A 12,811-nucleotide genomic window follows, 5' to 3' on the forward strand; every position below is an offset into this window, starting at 1 on the left:
CTAACTCAGTAGAGGCTGAGCTAGAACTCATCTACATTAAAAAATGTTCCCTCCCTCCCTCCCTCCCTCCCTCCCTTCCTCCCTTCCTTCCTTCCTTCCTTCCTTCCTTCCTTCCTTCCTTCCTTCCTTCCTTCCCTCCCTCCCTCCCTCCCTCCCTCCCAGTTTTCAGATGAAGAGGACTGCTTTAAGCTTCCAGCTGGGAGTCAGGCAGGAGGACTTGTTTACTATCCAGTCACCATGTGCCCTTGACTGCTTGGCACCTTCATTTCTATTATATTTCTTCCTTCCTAATCTTAGGTGAATGATTATCCAAAGACAGAATGGACCAGGTTACAAGAGCTTCATAAGGCTGGAAGAGCTTCAAAAGGTCCCCTCAGCAACCAGAGTCGATAACAGAGACCACCAGAGGCCAAAAGCAGCACTAGATGAGTCCAGTGAGGAGTCCTTAAAGCAGCCAAATGACCTGCTTGATCCAGCTCAGAAGTGGATTGACCTATAAGCCAAGACACTGAGTCATAATAGAAGCTATTCCAGCTACACGAGGGAGTGACTTGTCCATTGGTGATACATCACCCCAAAGAAAACTTGGTGGGGACTCCTAGAAGAGAGAAAAGGACTCCAAGGGGCAGGAGTTGAGAGGTACTCCTTGGCACCATGTGTTCGCTAAACTATGTTTTTACTTTTAATTTTAGTTTATTCTTCCCAGGAAACTTGTGCATAAACAAGAGGAGAATGTTGTCTCCTAGTCTGGGGATTGTTTTATAACCACTGTTCTTGCTATACCTTCTCAGTATAAAAGAATGAAAAAGAATACGATATCAGCTATTTGATGGATATTGGGGAAAAGTTAGCTAGTTAATTGATACTGGGAAAACACATCAGATATAAGCAACAGCAATAGAAACCCTGGAATCTCAAACTAAAAGGATTACTCAATGATAGAACCCTGAAGGGAGAAATAGTCCACAGTCTTCTATGGACTCAAACTACCTGTGTAAGTGGAGAATATTCTTAAAGGAAGTGTTGCCATATATTAGCAATGATTGGTTCTCGTGGTATTATGTGGGGCCAGTCTGTAATGCAAAGTGTGAGAGAAAAGTAGAATGGAAAATTATGTGTGAATGTTGATGACAACCATGGAAAAAGTACATTTGTAGAATTCTAAGGACTATGAGAGGTCATAGATACTGCTAATACATTTGATGTAGTTTACTAGTGTAAACTTGATTAAACACACAATAAAAAAGGAAAAAAGGTGATGGTGAAATGCTAACCCATAAATCATATGATAGGCTATTCCAGCATTATTTTTATTACAAAAATAAATATTGGCTACTAAAACATATGCATGTTATTGAAGTAGCATTGATAACTTGTTTTATATCCCTCATGGTACCTAAAACATGACTGTCCCAAGGGGGAGTTGAGACTAGGAAAGGAGCCAAATTCTGTGCAAATTCTCTTCCTTTATCCACTCATATATTTGTCCACAGGGGTGTATGTGGAGATACAGGGGTAAATGAATGTATGTTTATCTGTGTTTTCTTAGACATAGAACTCTGTTATTTTCTTTTTAGCAGTAGCTCACGATCCATCTTTTCCCATATGTCTTTTCTCTCAGTCAGCATCCCTAGTTATTCACTGTACTCAAAGGAGAACTATCTAAAAGGGCTAGTCACTTAGTAGTCAGCCAGTAATAATTGAATTATCCTTACAGGAGTAGCTTATTGGGAAGGCTGTCTTAAGTATGGCTATGATCATGATCATATAGTTAACTATAAATTATTACAGGTAAAATCTCATTATAAGGAAGGTTTCTTTACAACATGGCTATTAACTATTACTGGTAGCCTACTGTAGAGGCAGCCAGTTGGTGCAGTGGATAGGGTGTTGGTTTTAGTATCAGGAAGACTTGAGTTCAAATCTTGCCTCAAACACTTAAGCTTTGATCTGCATAAGTTATTTCATTTTTCCTCAGCCTCAGTTTGCGTATCTATAAAAATGGGAATAATAATAGTATCTACCTCACTGGTTTGTAGTGAAAATCAAATGAGCTTTATATAAATGCTAATCATTATTATTATTATTATTATTATTATAATACCCTAGAAAGGTAACTAGTCAGGAGATGTAGTTTTTGCAATGTACTCAATATCTTGTTGCTAAAAGAGAGGCAGCATAGCATAATGTATTGGATTCCAAAATTGGGGCTCTGGCCTATCTCCCAAGGGATATATGATAAAACAACTAGAGGGTAGGAAGATAGAGTGGGAAGATGGGCTCCTGCCCTATTCTTCCTTCCATAGCCATTTGGAAGTTTTGTCTTTCACACAACCACACATCCCCCAGGCACTCTTCCAATCTGGTATTTTCTTCGCTGTGGAAACTCTCAACTTTATTCACTCCGAGCCTGCTTCAAGACAGTTATAGTCTAGTTTCTAACTTGGACCCATAACAGCAGTTGTACTATTCATGCCATCCAGTGATGCCCAGATCACCTCATTCCCATGGGACTCTTCAGCACTCTGAGGGCTGAGTCTGTACTCTGGGTGAGTGACTGGTAAAGAATAACTCACTCTCTTTTTTATTATGGGTGGGCTGAGTGAGTTGTATAGTATGACTAGAATGGGTTGTTTCATCCATTGTAGACCTCATTCTATTATCCAAGTTTGGACATCATTGACTTACTGGATAGAGTCAGGAAGACTTGGGTTCATATCCCATCTCCTATACTTGCATGCTAGAACTATAGGCAAGTTACTTATCTTCTCAAGCTACTCCTTAAGACATTTTTCAAGTTCTCTAATTGTGTGAGTGAACCTATGGAATCCCAGATTTTTGAATCATTCATTTTAACAAAATTTTATTATAGGACAAAAAGTTTATTAAAATTGTGCTTCTTGTATTTCTGTCTCCCCTTCCTGGAACCTTCCTCCTAGCTCCCCTACAGGCAATATCCTGGTCCATAGCTCCAAGAGCACAAGCTTCTATAATCTGAAATTTGTTTAGGAAAGCAGAGGGTGTGCCTGTTCCAAGTTTTGATAGTTCTCTTCCCAAACACTACTACTCAGTTTTATCCAAGGTTGTGTACTTTCCATTAGGTCCTGGTTAATTTTCCAGAAATAACTATGACTTCAGGAAGACATCTGGGAAGTATAATGGACAGTTTCCTTTCAGACATTTAAGACATGTATAGGAGACCTGCTATGAAGGAGAGTTGTGAATTAAAATTGGGCAATTTTTGAATCTCAAACTAAAAGTCAAAAGGAAGGGGAGAGGAAATGACCAAATGGTCCATCTTTTATTATCCTTCTTAGACCCTGTCCTTAGTGACAAGTCTATAGCTGGACCCCAGAAGTGGCAAAGTGGAAAATGTGTTGGCAATACCAAACCACAACCCTTCCCATTTTTAACCATTCTTCATTCTGCGCAGATGTGGTATGCTTACAAATGGTCCCTTTGTTTTTATGGACTATTAGGTGGAACAGTGATAGAGTGCTGGACTTTAACCTGAGTTTGAGTCTTGCCTCAGACACTCGCCTGCTCACTATAAGACCCTGGGCAAGTCATTTAGTCTCCCTCAGCCTTAGTTTTCTCATCTGTATATATGCAAATAATATATATATATATATATATATATCATATATATATGGTATATGAGTATATATATATATATATATATTTTTTTTTTTGAAAGCATCCATTTCATAGTTATTTTGTGTTAATACATGTAAAGTATGGGGCAGCTAGGTGGTACAGTGGATAGAGCACCGGCCCTGGAGTCAGGAGTATCAGGGTTCAAATCCGGCCTCAGACACTTAATAATTGCCTAGCTATGTGGCCTTGGGCAAGCCACTTAACCCCATTTGCCTTGCAAGAACCTAAAAAAAAAAATAAGCAAGACTAATACACAGGTATAAAACAAACACATTAGCAAAAAATAAACAAGACCATAGAAAGGTGTAAAACAAAGTAGCTTATGAAACTAAGGAAGGTGAATAGGAAAGGTTTTATGTAAGAAGTGGCAGGTTTGCAGGAATCAGCTGGATCCTCAAAGCGTCAATATAAACTGGTGGCAAGGCTAAACAACAGTTCTCCCATTTTTAACACACTCCTTCCTTTTACCTCAGCAATATGAATGACACTTGGGCAAAAAAAAATTGATGCTATAAGCATGGGAGTTCCCTTACTTTTTTATTTGTATCTTCCTGCATAGCAGCATACCTCATAATCTTAACTAACTGAATGCAATTAAGATTGTTAATGTACCACTGAACTTGGCCTAATGTATTGCCTAGTCCTTTTCTCAAATTCCAATCAAAGCAAAGAAGAAAAAATCAAAACTATGACAAGCTTTTCCTTCTTTTCCCCCCAATCTTTTATCTTTTGAAAATCTGATTTTTTTCAGTTATACTAAAAATAAAAAGCCATAGCAGAAATGTATTTCCACAAAAAGGACCTTCCATGGAAGTCATTAATGCATCACAAGATCTATGCTTTCATCTGTAAGGATGAAGCTTATGAAGATCATGACCCTTCCATGCCTTGATAAATGTTTTCATGAATTACTGTGCAGAAAAAAAGAAAGAAGAAAAGGAAGAAAGAGAGGGAGGAAGGAAGGAGGAAGGAAGGAAAGAAAAAGAAAAAAAAGAAAAAGGACAAAAAAAAAACCTACCCAATTCTCAACTTATTTAGCTATGTCTTTGTACCATAGACATACAGGCTCCATTAGGTCCATGCCCAAATTCATTTCAGTTTGATAGGACCAGTACAATCTATCGACACAGATTTATTAAGCAAACTTTTGCTATATGGTATATTCGAATATTCTACGTATCTACATAGTGCAGCAGCAATAAACAACTGGGCAAAAGAAGCCTGAGACAGTATCCCTTTCACCCTTGGAGTGGAAATTTAAAAGAATTTAAATTTAAAAGAAAAGATGAACAAAAAACATCAGAAAAAAGAATCTGACCATAGAAAGTGGTCATGGTGAGAGATCAACTTCAGAAGAAGAAAACAATGTCAAAACACCAATGAACAAAACCCCAAAGAAAAAGGGAAAGTGGTTTCAAGCCAGAAAGAACTCATGGAAGAGCTCAAAAAGAAAAATTGAAAAAAGAAATGAGTGATGCAAGACAATTATGAAAAAAGAGTCAGCAGCTTGGCAAAATAAAACAATTGCTTAAAAAAATAGAATTAACCAAATAGAAAATGAGATACAAAAATCTATTGATGAAAACAACCCCCTAAAAAGGGCAATTGGCCAAGAAAAGGTAACTGAGGAAAACAACTCCTTAAAAGTTGAACAAGTGGAAGCTAATGACTCTGTGAGACATCAAGAATTAATCAAAGAAGGGGCAACTAGGTGATGCAATGAATAGAGCACCGGCCCTGGAGTCAGGAGGACCTGAGTTCAAATCCCACCTCAGACATTTAATAATTATCTAGCTGTGTGACCTTGGGCAAGTCACTTAACCCCATTGCCTTGCAACCCCCCCCAAATTAAAAAGAATTAAAAAAAATAGAAAAAAGTAAAATGCCTCATAGGAAAAACAACTGACAATATTACAAAGGAAAAATGCCCTGATATCCTGGAACCAGAGGACAAAATAGACATTGAAATAATTCACTAATCACCTTAGCAAAGAGATCCCCAAATAAAAACTCCAAGCAATATTGTAGCCAAATTTCAGAACTATCAGATCAAAGAGAAAATACTGCAAGTGGTCAAAATGAAACAATTCAAAAAATTCAAATGTTTGGGAGCCATAATCAGGATTACACAGGATTTAGCAAGATGCCATATTAAAGGACCAGAAGGTATGGATCATGATAATCTGGAAGGCAAAAAATCCCCTACCTTGAGAAATTAAGCATAATACTTCAAGGAGAAAAATGGTCATTCAATGAAATAAAAGGATTTCAGATTTTCAGAAGGAGAAAACCAAAATTAAACAAAAAAAATTGATCTCTAATATCAAGACACAAGAGAAGCATAAATAGTTTAAAAGGGCAAAGAAAGTATAATGTATTCAATAGAGCTAAACTGTTTACATCTCTACATGGGAATATGATATTATAATTCTTAAAAAATATATCACTAAAAACACACTAGAAAGAATATACATAGATGGAGGTTATGGCTATATAAAAAAAATAAAGGATGAGAAAGAGAAGCATACTGAATACTGAAGGAAGAGAAAGGTAGAATAAGGTAAATTATTTCACATGCAGAAGTGTGAAATATATTATAGTGGAGGAGAAGATGGGAGGATAGGTAATGAACATTGTTTGAACCTTACTCAAATCAGTGATGGCTCAAATTCGTTGAATCAACCCAATCAGTTGAATATAGAAATCTATCTTACTCTACAGGAAATAGGAGACCAGATGTAGGTAGGTAGGTAGGTAAAGGTAGAGGGACTGAGAGAAGGGAGGGCAGATAGGAAAGGTGATATATAGATGCAAAACACTGTTGAGTAGGGAAAGGGTGAAAGGAGAGAGGACAAACTGGAGGAAAAATAAGATAGAAGGAAATACATAGTTAGTAATTGTAATTGTGAATGTGAATGTGATGAACTCTCCCATTAAAAATGCAAGCAAAACTAGAATCCTACAACATGTTATGTACAAGAAATACACTTAAAGAAGTATGGCACACACAGAGTAATGGTAAGGATCTGGAGGATAATCTATTATACTTCAGCCAAAGTAAAACCAAACATTTAAAGAACAATTAATTTCAATACAATATAAATTATTTGAGAAAATAGGTGAAGGAGTCTGACTAAATTCCTTTTATGATACCAACATAGTACTAATACCTAATGAATACTTATGCAAAATTTTGAGCAAAATACTAGCAGGACAATTACAGCAATATATCACAAGAATTATACACCATGACCAAATGAGATTTATACCAGGAATGCAGGGTTAGTTCAATGTTAGGAAAATTATCAACATAATAGCTCTTGTCAATAACAAAACTAACAGAAATCATTTGATTATTTCCAATGGATCCTGAAAAATCTTTTGACAAAATACAGCACCCTTTCCTATTAAAAATAATAGAGAGCGTATGAATAAAGGGAATGCTCCTTAAAATGTTAAGTTGTATCTATCCAAACCATCAAGAAGCATTATCTGTAATGGAAATAAGCTAGAAGTCTTGCCAATAAGATCAGATCAGGGATGAATCAAGGATGCCCATTATCACCACTTTTATTCAATATAGCACTAGAAATAATAGTTAAATTAATAAGAGAAAGAAAAAAGTCAAAGGAATTAGAATAAGCAATGAGGAAATGATAGTATCACTCTTCACAGATGATATGATGTTTTATTTCAAGAATCCTAGAGAATCAACTAAAAACCACTTGAAATAATGAATAATTTTAGGAAAGTTGCAGAATTTAAGATAAACACATAATCACCTGCATTTCTTTATGTAACCAACAAAGCCCAGCAGCAAGAAATAGAGAAATTCTGTAAGAAATTTAAATTATTTTTATTATTTTTATTATTTTTTAATTTATTTTTTATTCTCATTTTGTACAAATGTTTTTTTTTACATCAATAAAATATTCTTGTTTACAAGTAAACAAAATACCCCTCCTCCTCCCCCATGAATATAGGTAGACTTGTTTGGGCGAAAAAAGTAAAGAGGAGAGGAAAAAAATTAAAATAAAAAAATAATAATAGTAATAATTGTAGGTATGGCCAGGTGGCACAATGGACAAAGCAACAGCCCTGGAACCACGAGCACCCGAGTCCATATCCAGCCTTGTAAACCCAACAATCACCCAGCCGTGTGACATGCAAGACGCCCGATCCCCACTGCCCTGCAAAAACTGAAAAAAAAAAGAAAGAGAAAAAAAGACCCAAAATAAAATAAAATAGTAATAATAGTAGGGGTGGCTGGGTGACAGACAGAGCATTGGCCCTTGAGCCAGGAGCACCTGGGTCCAAATCCGGCCCCAGACACCCAAACATCACCCCGCTATGTGGCCCCAGGCAGGCCATCCAGCCCTACTTGCCCTGCACCCTCCCCCAAATAATCATAACAAAAAATATGTTTGAGTCTTTGTTCCAACACCAACAACTCTGTCATGGGTGGATCTCATTCTTTATGATAAGTCCATCACAAAAGTTATTTCCATATTTTTCCACCGTTGCCATTGCTGATCGCAACTCCCTCCTTCCTTATTTCTCCACTACCATGTACTCTATTTTCTCTCCTTTCACTCTGACTCTGCTGTAGGGTTGCTGAGTGGCGCAGCAGACAGATCCCTGGTCCTGGGGCCAAGAAGCCCTGAGCCCCCATACCACCCCTTAGGCCCAGAATCCACCTGGCCCTGTGGTCCTGGGCAGGCCTTCCATTCCCAGTCCCTTGCAAGAAGTAAGAAAGAAAATATGTTATATCTGGCCACTCTCCCGCCATGGTCCATCCTTTCCTCCTTTATTCCCATCCCCACCCCTTCCCCCTGCTCCCCCCTCCTTCTTACTCCAGATGTCTATACCCCATTGAGTATATTTGCTGTTTCCTCTCCTAGCCATCTCTGATGAGAGCAAAGTTTCCCTCATTCCCCCTTGCCTCCCTGCTTCCATATCATTGCAATAGCTCATTGTAAATAAAAAACAAATCTTATATGGAATATCTTGGACTATTCCCCCTCTCCTTTTTCTTTCTCCCATTCCATTTCCCTTTTTTTTTCTATTGACTCCATTTTTATACCATATTTTATCTTCGAATTCAGCTTTCTCCTGTGCTTCAACTATAAAAGCTCTCTCTACCTGCAGTATTAACTGAGAAGGTTCATATGAGTATTATCAGTGTCATTTTTCTATGCAGGAATACATGCAGTTCATCCTCATTAAGTCCCTCATATTTCCCCCCTCTCCTCCAATCTCCATGCTTCACCTGAGTCCTGTATCTGAAGATCAAACCTTCTGTTCAGCTCTGGCTATTCCAAAAGGAACCTTTGAAATTCCCCTGTTTCATTGAAAGTCCATCTTTTTCCCTGGAAGAGGACATTCAGCCTTGCTGGGTAGTTCATTCTTGGCTGCATTCTAAGCTCTCTTGCCTTCCGGTATATTGTATTCCAAGCCCTAAGTGCTTCCAATGTAGCTGCTGCTAAGTCCTGTGTGATCCTGACTGCAGCTCCACGATATTTGAATTGTGTCCTTCTTGCTGCTTGTAATATTTTCTCTTTGACTTGGGAGTTCTGGAACTTGGCTATAATATTCCTAGGGGTTGGTTTTTTGGGATCTCTTTCTCTGGGGGATTAGTGGATTCTCTCCATTTCTATTTTGCCCTCTGCTTCTAGAATATCAGGGCAATTTTCCTGTAGTAATTCTTTGAAAATGATGTCAAGGCTCTTTTCCTGATCATGACTTTCAGGTATTCCAATAATTTTTAAATTATCTTTCCTAAGTCTTTTTTCCATATCAGTTGTTTTTTCAATGAGATATTTCACATTTTCTTCTAATTTTCCATTTTTTTGGTTTTGAGGTATTGATTCCTGATTTCTGGTAAATTCATCAATCTCCCTAAATTCTATTCTTTGTCTGAAGGATTTGTTCTCCTCAGGGAGTTTTCTTATCTCTTTTTCCATCTGGCCAATTTTGCTTTTTAAAGCATTCTTCTCCTCAATAACTTTTTGAACTGTTCTATCCATTTGACCTAAGCTGGTTTTTAGCATGCTATTTTCTTCAGCATTTTTTTGGATTTCCTTGACTAAGCTGCTGACTTCATTTTCATGTTTTTCCTGCATCTCTCTCCCCTTTCTTTTCCCAGTTTTTCTTCCAACTCCTTCATTTGATTTTCAAAGTCTTTTTTGAGCTCTGTCATAGCCTGAGCCCAATTTCTGTTTTTCTTGGAGTCTTTAGATGCAGGAGCTTGTGCTTCCTCATCTTCAGACTGAGTATTTTGGTCCTTCTTGGGCTCATTTGCAAAATATTTCTCAATAGTCTTCTTTTTGTTTCTCTGCTTGCTCATTTTCCCAGCCTGGGCCTGGTTTGGGTGTTTCTTGAGCTTTTGGGACACTCCCACAAGGGTCTCAGTGTGTGAGGTTCTGTCCTCCCTCCTGGTCTGTGAATGACCATAAGCGACCCCCCTCTGCCAAGGGGCTGATGTGGGGGGGGCTGCTGTTCTATGGGGGGGCCTAGACTGTGGTCAGGATCTGAATGTGGTCAGAGCCCCAGAGTCCTGTTTCAGGGGCTGAGGACAGAGCTAGGCAGTCTCTCTTCACTCCCCTCCCTCAGCTCAATGGGCTCATGCCCTGGGGGCTCCTGCTTACCTGCTCCACCTGCTTCTGTTTCCTGGATCAGGGCTGGGGAAAGATGCTGCTTGCTGTGTGCCCTGAGGGCTGAGCTCCATGTGCTCGCTCTGGCAGAGGTCCCCCTGCTGTTCTCCCACTTTGTGCCCAGTGCTCCTCGGGGTGCAGCTCAGGAGACTCTCCCGCTTCTGTGAGCTGAGACCCCCAGCGCCCTGGGGCTGCCTCTGGGAGGCTGAGGTTCTTTGGCTCTGGTGGGCCACCCCTCTGGCGGGCCGCCCCTCCGGCCCCGGGGAGCAGAGCCTTTCTGCTCTTTTCCAGGTTACCTTGAGTAGGAGAACTGCCTCACTGGGTCCCTTTGTGGGTTCTGTCTCTCAAAAGTTTAGTTAGAGTCCTTAGCTGATGAATTTTATCAGAGAGCTCCTAAGACTCAATCCTTTCTTGTCGCCATCTTGGCTCCGCCCTAAATTATTTTTAATTAAAATATATCTGTAAGCAATATAGAATACTTGAGTGTCTCCCTACCAAGACAAACCCAGAAACTATATGAGCACAATTACAAACCACTTTTCACACAAAATCAGAGCTAAACAATTGAAAAATATCAATTGCTCATGTGTAGGCTGAGTCAATGTAATGAAAACAATAATTCTAAACTAATTTACTTATTCAATGCCATATCAAACTATCAAAAATTATTTGATAGAGCTGGAAAAAATAACAATAAAATTTATCTAGAAGAACAAAAGGAAAGAAAAAACATAAATAATTATGAAATATGCCTAGCAAAACTCCACCTCAAACTATATTATAAAGTAGCAATCATCAAAACTCTGTGGTACCACTAAAAAATGGAGTGATTTATCAATGTTCTAGATTAAGTACATAAGACACAGTAGTCAATGATCATAGTAATCTAATATTTGATAAACTCAAAGACCCCAAACTTTGGGATAAGGACTCACTATTTGACAAAAAAACTGCCGGAATAACTAGAAAACAATAGATATAAACCAACATTTCATACTATGTATCAAGATAAGGTCAAAATGGGTACATGATTTAGACAAAAAGGGTTATACTGTAAGTAAATAAGAAGAGCAAGGAATACTCTACCTGTCAGATCTATGAAGAAGGGAAGAATTCATGACCAAATGAGATAGAATTTTGAAATATAAAATAGATAATTTTGATTTTATTAAATTAAAAAAACTTTTGCACAAAATCAATGCATCCAGGATTACAAAAGAAAGAGAGCTGGGGAGCAATCTTTATAAGAAAATATCTCTGATAAAAGCCTCATTTCTCAAATATATAGGGAACTGAGTCAAATATATAAGAATGCAAGCCATTCCCCAATTTTTCAATAGACAAAGAATACGTACAGGCAATTTGGAGTCATTTGGAACTGAACTGTGTATACCCTTTGATCCAGCCATACAACTACTAGGTCTAATCTCAAAGAGATCATTAAAAAAAGAAAAAGGACCTACATGTGCAAAAATATTTATAGCAACCCTTTTTGTATTGGCAAAATATTGGAAATTTAGGGAATGTCCATTAATTGGGAAATTGCTGAAGAAGCTGTGGTATATGAATGTAATAGAATATTGAGCAATGAAAAATGATGGGAAAAACTTAGGTAGACTTGTGTAAACTGTTGAAAGGTGAAATGAGTAGAACTAGGTAAACACTGAACACAGTATCAGCAATAATGTGTGATGATTAGCTTTGAATGACTTAGCTCTTCCCAGCAACACAATGATCCAAGTCAAAGACAAAGCACTTATGATAGACAATACTACTCACCTCCAGATAAAGGACTGATGGACTCTGAATTCAGATCAAAACATTCTATTTTCAATTTTTTTTGGTTTTTGTTTTTTGAGATTTTTCCCTTTTGCTCTGATTCTTCTTTCACAGCATGGCTAATATGGAAATATGTTCAATATGTTTGGACATGAATAACCTATATCTGTTTGCTTCCTGTTTGGGGGAGAATGAGGAGAGGGAGAGAGAAAATAATTTGGAATTCAAAATCTTATAAAAGTGAATGTTGAAAATTATCTTTACATGTAATTGGAAAAAATAAAATACTATTAAGTGGAAAAATGAATTAATATTTTATTAACTGGAATTTATTGAGTAAGGAAGTAACATGGTCACACTTATGCTTTAGAAAAATCACTTTGGCAACTCTGTGGAGAATGGACTAGAGTAGAGAAAGACTTGAGCTAGGGAGGCCAGTTAGAAATCTATTGTAATAGTCCAGGTGAGAGATAGAGAATGCCTGGGTTAGGCTGTGGTTAGGGAATGGAGACAAGGGGTATTGTATGAAAGATGTGAAAGTAGAAATGACAAGATTTGGCAAGTGACTGGACAAATGGAATGAGAGCAAGGAAGGAATAAGGGATGACATGGAGGTTGTGAGCCTGGGCGACTTGGAGTGGTGGTAGTACCCTTTATGATAGGACCAAACTTCTTTCTGTTTCCCCTCAACAGGGATTATTAGCTTTTCCTATCTGTGGATT

This window comes from Macrotis lagotis, chromosome 7 (assembly GCF_037893015.1).
Source record: "Macrotis lagotis isolate mMagLag1 chromosome 7, bilby.v1.9.chrom.fasta, whole genome shotgun sequence".
Lineage (NCBI taxonomy): Eukaryota > Metazoa > Chordata > Mammalia > Peramelemorphia > Peramelidae > Macrotis > Macrotis lagotis.